We start from the raw sequence: 12560 nt of genomic DNA on the forward strand, positions 1-12560 counted from the left end.
AATCACATTAATGGGAACTCTGATGACATCATCGGCATGGTGAGATATGGACGATTCATTCACAAAGCAGTTAATGGCCGGCACATGCCGCATCTGATCTGCAGCGATTAAACCTGAGCACACAGTGCAAGCATTCAGAGCTCACCATTCATGAAAAGTACATGTCACTATGATCAGTACTTCCAGAGACAGCAATTACCAAAATATGCAAAGTGACCCTAAATAAAGGTTCCCCAAGCTCTGTTTCATCTCTTAAAGAGAAACTCCAACCTAGAATTGATCTTTATTCCAATCAGTAGCTGATACCCCCTTTAAGGGCTCGTTTCCACTATCGCGAATCTGCATGCGTCCAACGCATGCAGATCCGCACATGTAATACAAGTGGATGGGCCTGTTTCCACTGTAGCGTTGTTGAGGTGCGTTTTTTTCAGCGTGAAAAAAACGCACAAAAGAGCCAACGATTTCGCCTGCGTCGGGAATCCGTGCGAATCGCCGCTAATGTATTTAATAGTAAAAACGCATGCGTTTGTTACATGCGTTTTTACCCGCGATTTCGCGTGCGATTTCGCACCTTTTTCAATTTTATTTAGCCCTGGCAGTGTCATGGTTAATTTCGCATGGCACCCTGCCATGCGAAATCGCATGCGAAATCGCGGGTAAAAACGCATGTGGAAACGCATCCGCATGCGTTTTTACAAGCGTCGGAATGCGGCCGAAATCGCGTCGCAACAGTGGAAACAAGCCCTTACATGAGAAATATAATGCTTTTCACAAACAGACCATAAGGGGGCGCTGTATGACTGATTTTGTACTGAAACCCCTCCCACAAGAAGCTCTGAGTACCGCGGTACTCTGGGCAAACTGCCACAATGTAACAATGTTCACAGACAGGAATTAGCTGTTTACAGCTGTCTCTAACAGCCAAAACAGCTAGGAGCAGCTACATAACCTGCCCACAGTAAAAATGTCACCATGTAATAAATGTCAGAATGTAAATCGGGGAGAGGAAAGATTTTACAATGAGCAAACACTGACTAAATCATTTATACATAATTATGGTAAAAAATGAAGCACTTTTTTACTACATTATTTTCACTGGAGTTCCTCTTTAAAGAGGAACTCCAGTGAACATTTTACTGTTGGCAGGTGATGTAGCTGCTGCATGGTTTTTGGCAGTTGGAAACAGCTGTCAACCGCTATTTCCCACAATGCAACAAGGTTCACAGACAGGAAACTGCCAAGAGTACGTACTTTTCTTGTTTCCTGTGGGAGGGGTTTCACCACAATATCAGCCATACAGAGCCCCCTGATGGTCTGTTTGTGAAAAGGAATAGATTTCTCATGTAAAAGGGGTTATCAGCTACTGATTGGGATAAAGTTCAATTCTTGGTCGGAGTTTCTCTTTAAAGGACATCTGATGTGAGAGGGATATGGAGGCTGCCATATTTATTCCCTTTTAAACAATACCAGTTGCCTGGCAGTCCTGCAGATCTTTCATGCATCAGTAGTGCCTGAATCACATACCTAAAACAAGCATGGGGCTAATACAGTCAGACTTCAGTCAGAAACATCTGATCTGCATGCCCCTTCAGTGTTCTCCCCAGATTTTTTTACCAGCCGGGCGGAAAGAAAAAGTAGCCGGGTGGGGCGAAATGAGAGAATGCAAGGCCGGTGCTTTTCTGCACAACTCTTCTTACAACAGAAGAGGAGGTGAGTCAATGACAGCCGGGTGCTCACCAAAACTAGCCGGGTGGAGCACCCAGCTAAAAGAGCCTGGGGAGAACACTGCCCTTAGAGAGAGCAGGATGTGAGGATGCTGGATAGAGCTGCACCCAGCAGAGGCCCTCCTTAGAAAGCAGGATGTGAGGATGCTGTATGTAGCGGTACCCAGCGGAGGCCCCCTTTAGAGAGCGGGATTGAGGATGCTGTATAGAGCAGTACCCAGCGGAGGCCCTCTTTAGAGAGCGGGATGTGAGGATGCTGTATATAGCGATACCCAGCGGAGGCCCTCCCTAGAGAGCGGGATGTGAGGATGCTGTATAGAGTGGTACCCAGCCGAGGCCCTCCTTAGAGAGCGGGATGTGAGGATGCTGTATAGAGCGGTACCCAGCGGAGGCCCTCTTTAGAGAGCGGGATGTGAGGATGCTGTATATAGCGATCCCCAGCGGAGGCCCTCCCTAGAGAGCGGGATGTGAGGATGCTGTATAGAGTGGTACCCAGCGGAGGCCCTCCCTAGAGAGCAGGATGTGAGGATGCTGTATGTAGCGGTACCCAGCTGAAGCCCCCCTTAGAGAGCGGGATGTGAGGATGCTGTATAGAGTGGTACCCAGTGGAGGCCCTCCTTAGAGAGCGGGATGTGAGGATGCTGTATGTAGCGTTACCCAGCTGAAGCCCCCCTTAGAGAGCGGGATGTGAGGATGCTGTATAGAGCGGTACCTAGCGGAGGCCCTCCTTAGAGAGCGGGATGTGAGGATACTGTATAGAGCGGTACCCAGTGGAGGCCCTCCTTAGAGAGCGGGATGTGAGGATGCTGTATAGAGCGGTACCCAGCAGAGGCCCTCAGAGAGCGGGATGTGAGGATGCTGTATAGAGTGGTGCCCAGCGGAGGACCTCCTTAGAGAGCGCGATGAGAGGATGGTGCGCTCATCGCAGGACCGCTCTTATCCAGCCAGCAGCAGATACAGTTACACTAAATTTAGCTGCCTCCTTCACCTCAGCATGAAAAGCAGATGGATGGAGATGTAGTCTGGCTCAGCGATTGGACCGCTTCCAGGAGTCGCCCTGCAGCATGTGAAATATGTCTCCATTTTAGCCGCATTCCAGACGCTTACGGCAAATAGGTCTAACAGAGCAGGGATTGGTGCAGTCCATTCACCGAATTATCACACAGGAGAGACAGACTGCCAAATGCAACAAATCAACCCACCACCATCCTTGTGTTTAACAGGATGGCTCTACTGCTGCCTCCCAAACGCTAAAGTGGGTTAAAGGGGAACTCCAAACTGCTTCTCTACATGTCAGCACTAGGTATGATCAACAACATGCAAATATTTCCAAGTTTTTCAAACTGCATATATCTGCATAAAATGGTACATACATTTGCATAAACTTAGAAATATTTGCATCCAATTGATCATCCCCACTTCCTAACCCCTCCACGCTGCTGGGTTTTACCCCTTGAAGCAAACCTGTAAGGCTCTGTTCATACTGAAAATGTAGGCGGGTGAGGAGAGATGAGAGAATGCAGGACCGGTGCTTTTGTGCACAACTCTGCTTATAGCATAGGAGGAGGTGAGCTGATAACAGCCGGGTGCTCACCAGACTAGCCGGGTGGAGCACCCCGGCTAAGAGAGCCTGGGGAGGACACTGGCTTTCAAAACGCCCTCAGATCAACCTGGTGTGAATGGGCCCTTAGGTTTTAAAAGCAAAAACATGCTTACTACAGCTTCGCTCTATTGAAGTACATATATGTAGCACTTTTTTTCCCCCTACAGATACATTCTAAAGTAAAACTGAAACCTGGATCCTAGTGTCTCCCCTGTGCCCTCTCGGTCCCCTCATTCCAGCCCCATCGTGCCCCTATTGCATGTACCAACTCAGAAGCCTTCGAAACCACTCGTGTTCCTGAGTGATTCCAAAGATGGGTGGCTCTGGGCTGCGCATGTGGGAGCACGCACTCGTGCATACGCACTGCAGAGACACTCCACTTCGGAAGTCCAGATGTGCTATTAGCTGGAATGGTGTTACAACTGGTGCCATTCAACAGCATTTAAATTGCACCTGAATGGCGCTCGTAGGCAGCAGAAGGGACGCTGAACTAACTGACAAGATAGTTCAGCCGTCCATATGAATGAGGCCTTATTTAGACCTTGCCACTTAAAAAAATAAATTTAAAAAAATGTTAAAAGACTTGTAACCCCCCCTCCTTGCTCTTAACGTTGAATGAATGATTGCTGCTACTTGCTATTATATTATCAGCAGGGATGTCAGGCATGTCAGATGTCAGCATTTCACAAGCAACAAGTTAATTTAATCTCAGGCGATGGCTATGATAAACCTCCCCGGCATTTATAAAGGTGACATTGCTGGTTTCTTGTCACCAAACCCACAACACCCCTTACACAACATAATGGAATGAGGAGAATTTAATTAATTAATTCTCGTGACACACAGCAGCTATTTTCTCCAGCAAGTTCAAGGGAAATTTCTGAGGTATTCGCCCTTTTCTCTCACAGACCAACGCCTGGTGTAGGGCAGCTGTACTGTCGATCTTTATTGTATATGGTGGGACATTAGACTATGCCTATGGTAGGATTAGATTGTGATCTCCTCTGAGGACAGTCAGTGACATGACTATGTACTCTGTAATGTGCTGCAGAAGATGTCAGTGCTATATAAATACATAATAATAATATGGTCGGACATTAGACTATGACTATGGTAGGATTAGATTGTGAGCTCCCCTGAGGACAGTCAGTGACATGACTATGTACTCTGTAATGTGCTGCAGGAGATGTCAGTGCTATATAAATACATAATAATAATATGGTAGGACATTATACTATGACTATGGTAGGGTTAGATTGTGAGCTCCTCTGGGGACAGTCAGTGACATGACTATGTACTCTGTAAAGCGTTGCAGAAGATATCAGTGCTATATAATATTATATTTTTATAGTGTATTCTCCCTGGGGACTCAAAGCGCTGTGACCTGCATTCTGCAGTCTCAAAGGCTCAGAAGAGGTGAGTTTTTAACCTTTTCTTAAAGCTGTCCAGAGAAGGAGCCCCTCGTACTGATTGTGGAAGGGAGTACCATAGAGTAGGGGCTGCATGGAAAAGGCCGAGCACCAAATGTTTGTAAGTGAATCCTGGGAATAACCAAATCCATCTTGTTGGCAGAGCGGAAGGTACATGTAGAGACAGAGTTCCAATAGATCTGCTATGTACTTAGCTGGTTTCAGACCTTCCTATCTGGCAGGACACAGCAAGTATGTCTGGGCACACACTACTCTAATCCAGTGCCACTTCCCTATGGAGTTCCACAGGGTTCTGTACTATCACCATTACTCTTTGCAGTCTACATGCTCCCACTGGGCAAAATAATCCAGAACTATGGCCTAGGATACCATTGTTATGCAGATGACACACAACTGTATCTGTCCTTCAAGCCTGGCACCCAAGACCCATCAGCATCCATAAATGCGTGTCTAGTGGATTTACAAAATTGGATGAACACCAGCTGGCTGAGGCTGAACTCTGACAAAACAGAGGTGTTGGTGGTAGGTGGTCCACACATGATGGATAAAGTTCAAAACACTCACCACCTCAAACTAGCAATTGGGGGAGATACTGTACAGTATAAAGACTCTGTGCGAAACCTTGGGGTGATCCTGGATGGAAATCTAAAACTCAGACAGCAGGTATCAGCTGTCGTCAAGTCTTCCTTCTTCCATCTAAGAAATATAGCGAAAATAAAACACCTTATCCCAGCTGAAGACCTACCTGCCCTGGTTCATGCATTTGTATCCTCCCGCCTAGACTACTGCAACGCCCTGTTCATCGGATCTACAGATAAGGTTCTGCGCCCCTTACAGCGCGTACGAGAGATAACGGCGCCGGAGATTTGGGCGCAGAACACAGCCAGTATATGGCTGATCCTGCTGCTGCACAAGTCCCGGCCGTGTTAATTACTATTCCCCCTCCAGGTCCACATGGATAGTGGGGGAATGAAATAATTCGGCTTCCAGCAACTGCTGGAAGCCGAATTATTGTTTTAAAAGCAACTTCAGGTCCGTCTGACGGCGCTGAAGTTACTCCCTGTGCCTGGGATAGCCGTAGTTCCTATTACGGCCTATGGTGGCGCCAGCTGCGCCCAAGTCTCCTGCGCTGCTGCGCCCAAGTGTCCAGCGCTGGATTTACCGTGTTCGCTTACAGCTAGTACAGAATGCTGCAGCCAGACTCCTAGCCAATGCCCCCCGCAGCTCACACATCACCCCAGTACTGCAATGCCCCCCGCAGCTCACACATCACCCCAGTACTGCAATGCCCCCCGCAGCTCACACATCACCCCGGTACTGCAAACTCTTCACTGGTTGCCAGTAAAATGGAGAATCAATTTTAAGATCTGCCTGCTGACATTCAAGGCTCTACACCACATGGGACCCAAATACATAGCGGATCTATTGGAACTTTATGCCCCTCCACGCACCCTCCGCTCTGCCAACAAGATGAAGCTGGTTATTCCCAGGATACACTTAACATTTGGTGCTCGGGCCTTTTCCTACGCAGCCCCTACTCTATGGAACTCACTTCCACAATCATTACGAGAGGCTCCCTCTCTGGACAGCTTTAAAAAAAGGCTAAAAACTCAACTCTTTTCCCTAACCTTTGAGACTGCATAATGCAGGTCACAGCGCTTTGAGTCCCCAGGGAGAAAAGCGCTATATAACTATAATTGTTATTGTTGTTATTGTTCTCCCATGTGGGTCCCATATATACATACAGTACATAATAATAATATGTCAGGACATTAGACTATGGTAGGATCACACTTTGAGCTCCTCTGAGGACAGTCAGTGACATGACTATGCACTCTGTAAAGTGATGCAGAAGATGTCAGTGATATATAAATACATAATAATAATAATAATAATAATAATAATATGGTAAGACATTAGAATACGACTATAGCAGGGATTAGATTGGGAGCTCCTCTGAGGACGGTCAGTGACATTATTATGTACTCTAATGTGCTGCAGAACATGTCAGTGCTATATAAATACATAATACAATTATAATGCAGGACATTAGACTATATATTTTAGCAGGGATAAATAAATATTACATTCTGAATGCAGCATTGAGTAGAGAGCAGCCATTTGCCATATTAATAAACCCAATTAACCTTTGCTAGGCTTAATTCCGCACGTACTGCCTTGTCCATCAAGCATTCATAAGGCCATTATCTGCCTGTGTGCTATAATTTCACAATGCGATCTCACCTTTTGGAAATATTTTGCACAGAACACGGTAAGACATACCAGCGCAGGGAGGGGATGTCCGGCCCCAGGCTATGAACAAGCCAGTGTCACTTATAGCATTCAGAAAAAACACACACACCATATATACACACACACACACACACACACACACACACACACACACACACACACACACCATATACACACACACACACACAGACACCATATACACACACACACACAGACACCATATACACACACACACACACACACACCATATACACACACACCATACACACACACACACCATACACACACACACCATACACACACACACACACCATACACACACCATATACGCACACACACCATATACGCACACACACCATATACGCACACACACACCATATACACACACACACCATACACACACACACACCATATACACACACACACACACACACACACACACACACACACACACACCATACACACACACACACACACACACACACACACCATATACACACACACCATATACACACACACACCATATACACACACACACACACACACACACACACACACCATATACACACACACACACACACCATATACACACACACACACACACACCATATACACACACACACACACACACACACACCATATACACACACACACACACACACACACACACCATATACACACACACACACACCATACACACACACACACACACACCATATACACACACACACACACACACACCATATACACACACACCATATACACACACACACACACCATATACACACACACACACACCATATACACACACACACACCATATACACACACACACACCATATACACACACACACACACCATATACACACACACACACCATATACACACACACACCATATACACACACACAGACACCATATACACACACACACACACACACACCATATACACACACCATATACACACACACAACCCATCAGCAATGGAGCAAAGAGCAGCACTAGGCAGACTCTGGTCTCTAAAGAACAGGGAAAGGATTGGCAGCACTCCTAATCAGGTTGCAACTGAAATGAAACCAGCAGATGCATGCACCGCCCTGCAGGGACCATAATGCACACCTTGAATACAAATCAGATGCAAAACTATGCACTAAGCCCTAATCTAAATAAATTGAATGCAAACTAATACACATGGATGCAGGTAGCCATAAGCAGACTTACATTTTTGTACAACAGGAGATATTGTCAGCGTTTCCAAATACAGGCTGCACCGAAGTTGACCAGCTGCAGAGATGTGCAGAGTCCAAAACACGGGCAGATTACACAACTTGCATTCAAAACAGATGCAGCAAAGGAGCAGGTTTTGCATCAGATTTGTATTCAATGTGTGCTTTAAGTCCCTGGGGGCGGTGCACTCCTCTGTTGGCATAATTTCAGTGCGCAGCATTATTAGAAGCGCAGCCAATCCTTTCTCTATTCTTTAGAAAATGTGTAAACCTTTTATGGCTAGCAGCCAAAGGTTTACACTAGGTTTTAATTCCTTGTGGTTAGGTCTCTTCCGTGAGGGCACGTCATTGCCGTGGAAGAGTCTAGTACCCAACAATCTGTGTGCAAACTGTTTTGGAAGCAAACATCCTCCTTTCCTCTGTTTTGAATGCAAGTTGTGTAATCTGCCTTTGTATGGCCTGTCCAGCCATCCAGAATGGTTGCAAATGAGCGTGACAAGCGCTCGTCACCAGAGGAGGATCGGCCACCTCATCTGATGCCATTACTGGGAAGCGTAAACCAGGGTCGATAGGTTATTGACGAGGAAAGTCATACTGGCTATTTTAGCAAAATTGAGATTATTGATTACAAAGACAACACGTAAATAGCAGTTGTGTGTGGAGACATGATTTATAGGTGGATCATAAAGCTGTGAGCTGATATTTACCATTAATGGAACTCTGAAATCATAAAATATGCGGTTCTGTGAAGACTATTATTCATTCATTATTCTGTGCAGAAAGGGGCCGAGATCCGCCCAACGTGATGTAACAATTCTCACACTATTTAGAATTAAACAAACAGCCGAAATGGGTTAAAATTATACTCAACATTCCTCACAATCGCGGAAGAGAAGGTTACAAATATATCTAAACTGTAAGGACAACATTTAGGGCTCGTTTCCACTATTGCGGTGCAGAATCGCCTGGATTCCACCGCTGTTGAAATTCCATGAATTAGCATGCGGATGCGAATTTTTGCGCGTTTTTTGCCACGAATTCGCATGCGAATTCGCATAGGTGAGGGTATATGCGAAATTAACCATGTCACTGCCTGTTTGAATTACATTGGTACCTATGCGAATTCGCATGCGAATTCGCATGAAAATTCGCATACCATAGCCGCATGCGAATTTCCTATTAAATACATTAGCGGCGATTCGCATGCATTCCACTCGCAGGCGAATTCGTTGGCTCTTTTGTGCGTTTTTTTACCGCTGAAAAAAACGCACCTCAACAACGCTACAGTGGAAACAGGCCCATCCACTTGCATTACATGTGCGAATCTGCATGCGTTGGACGCATGCAGATTCGCGATAGTGGAAACGAGCCCTTAGAAACAGGAAACCATCGTAGATCCTCCATACACTGTAGCGACATATACAACAACGTTATTCCGAAATACAACACTGCAAGATAACAGAGAGAGGAACTCTGTGGTATGATACTTAGATTAAAATTGATTATATTTTGTATTTAGAAATTATTTAGTCAGTATTTGTCCAATGTAAAATCTTTCCTACTCCCCGATTTACATTTTGAAATTGATCAGAGGCGGAGACATCTTTACTGCTGGCATGTGCATCATTGCAGAATGCTTATTTGCTCCAAAGTCAGCAGAAATCAGAACCGGCTTTATTCGTCAAGTACGATGATTATCGTACCCGGAATTATTTGTGGTTCGAGGATTATGCTCTCCCAGAATGCTCTGGGAGTAGAATTCTGCATAATAAACTATCCTAGGCTACAGACCACTGAGAGGGCGGAGCTACATACCAATATACAGCAATATATTGATATAGGGCTGGTGCACACAGAGCGGCTTTTCAGCGTTTCTGCAGCGGCTTGCGGCTGCGGATCCGCTTGGTCAATGTATCTCAATGGGGTGCTTCACACCAGAGCGGGAGGCGTTTTGCAGAAACGCATACTCCCGGGGTGAGGCATTTTTTGGATTGCGGATGCGTTTCTGCCTCAATGTTAAGTATAGGAAAAACGCAAACCGCTCTGAAAAACGCCTGTTCAGAGCGGTTTTGCCGGCATTTTTGTTACAGAAGCTGTTCAGTAACAGCTTTACTGTAACAATATATGAAATCTACTACACCAAAACCGCTACACAAAACCGCAAAACGCTAGCTGAAACGCTACACAAAAATAAGAAAAAGCGTTTCAAAATCTGCTAGCATTTTGCGGATCTGCTAGCGGGTTTTGGTGTGTACCAGGCCATAGGAGGTGTTTGTGATGCAGAAACTAGGATAATGAAGGTAAAATTGGATATTGTGAATAACTTCGTGCATTTTACTACAGGTCATTGCTGGGCTTCTCAGATTATCTACTGGGCGGGAAAAGGCACACTACTCTCCTAGCAGAGTCTACCAGACTAGATGACTCTAGTTTACTCTGCTATAAGTTGCCCACTAATGATACTATTTTTTTTGTACAATCTTACCATTTCCATATAATATGGGGGACTACCTAAAGTACATTCACTCACTTTACCCTTTCACTACATAGAATTCACATTCACAACCACTGACTAATCGCAATTCATCTGCGCGGCAGTGCATGGTGTGGAAATCTGCAGCACGCAGTCCACATTTTTTCTGCATCACGACGCATTTGGAAAAGCGCATTCAGTGATCCTCATTCAATGATCATTAGTATTACTTATTGGTTTCAGTGCGAATGCGAATATTCGCATTGCGATTTCGCACTCAGTGGAAACAAGGCCTTACTGCTACATACATTTTCTAAAGTAAGCTTTAATCAATTTTAGGATAATTATTCAAAGCAGTTTTTATTACAATGTATTTTTTATTATACAATGATCAACATCAATCATTGGCCTCAATTCTGGTAAGGTTATCAAACAAATTACCTCATGCGAGGTAATTTACCTCATGAGGTAATGATATTTAGCAATTTTGGTAGATTTTAGTCATGTTTTACCTCTTGGGGTACATTATGAGGTAATTTGCATTAATTTTATTGAAAATAGCTATGCTCATGGAAATTAGGAGGTATGTTGGCACATAGTATACCAATCAGATTAAAGAGAACCAGAGACGAAGCACCCTCATGTATTTTACCTTATAAATCAGTGGGAACATGACAGTAAACACCTAATCTGCTCTTTGTTTCATTGTTCTACGTTTTATCTGACTGTTATCTCCTCTGATACCTAGCTTTGCTACGGAATGATTATAGCCGAGTCTGTCTTCTCTGGTGTCTTTTCAAGCCCAAGCCTGCCCCCTTGTGGCTCTGCTATAATGACTCGGCAATAATCATTCCCGGCAAAGCTAGACTGAATGCTCAGTCAGGAATTCTTATCACAGCTGATAACAGACACTTTTAGCAGTGAGGATGAAACAGAGAGCAGGATAGGTGTTTTCTCTAATGTTCTTACTGATATATATGGTAAAATAGATGAGGGTGCTTCGTCTCTGGTTCCCTTTAAGACCTGCCTGTACCTGAAGTCAATTTGTATGCATTTTGCAGTTTTTAGTGGGAGTTCCTATTGCTGTTTTAGTCGTTCCTATTCACCCACATGAATCAAGCATGCATCCAGTCAGGTTTCAGTCAGAGCACCTGATCTGCTGCATGCTTGTTCAGGGTCTATGGCTAAAAGTATTATGCTTGGTACGCAATGCAATTTTCTGACAGATTTACTGTCAGATCAATTTTTTCCAACATGTCCGATCTAATTTCCGATCGATTTTTTTATAGAAGTAAACGGAAAATCAATCGGAAATCAAATCGCACATGTTGGAAATAATAGATTTGACAGTAAATCTGTCAGATAAATACATTGTATGTGCCTAGCATTGGGGGCAGAGGATCAGCCAGGCAACTGGTATTGCTTGCAAGGAAATAAATATGGCAGCTTCCATATACCTCACTCCAGCTGTCTTTTAAGGATTACATATGGCGGCATCCACTCCTCTGCGCACCTATAGGATGGCGGCAGCACAGTGGCGGTTATCCGTATACGCGAGCGATAATCCAAGAGCACCGGAGACTGATTATGGTGAGCTAGAGATAAATAAACACAAACACAACAGCGGCACTACTGAGGAAATCGCATTTCCAGGAACTGCCAGCACTGTACGCAGCACACAGCCAATAGGAGCCCAGCGAGCAATTCCCCGCCGTGGTGAGCAATGATCTGTGTCAGCAGCCTGGTAATGGCAGGAGAAGCCCTGTAAAGGGTCGCTCGGCCCAGCACAGCCCTCCAGAGTCCTGTAATTATAGGCCAGCCGGGTGCGGAGTGGCCAGATGCTGCTGAATCTG

General features: G+C 45.0%; 1 protein-coding gene across 4 annotated transcripts in view; it reads right to left on the reverse strand.

The window, feature by feature from the left end:
• The window catches only part of IFFO2 (intermediate filament family orphan 2), a 121290-nt gene that overhangs the window by 45578 nt on the left and 63152 nt on the right, over positions 1-12560 (reverse strand). The window lies entirely within an intron of this gene.

Source organism: Hyperolius riggenbachi, chromosome 6 (assembly GCF_040937935.1).
Source record: "Hyperolius riggenbachi isolate aHypRig1 chromosome 6, aHypRig1.pri, whole genome shotgun sequence".
Classification (NCBI taxonomy): domain Eukaryota; kingdom Metazoa; phylum Chordata; class Amphibia; order Anura; family Hyperoliidae; genus Hyperolius; species Hyperolius riggenbachi.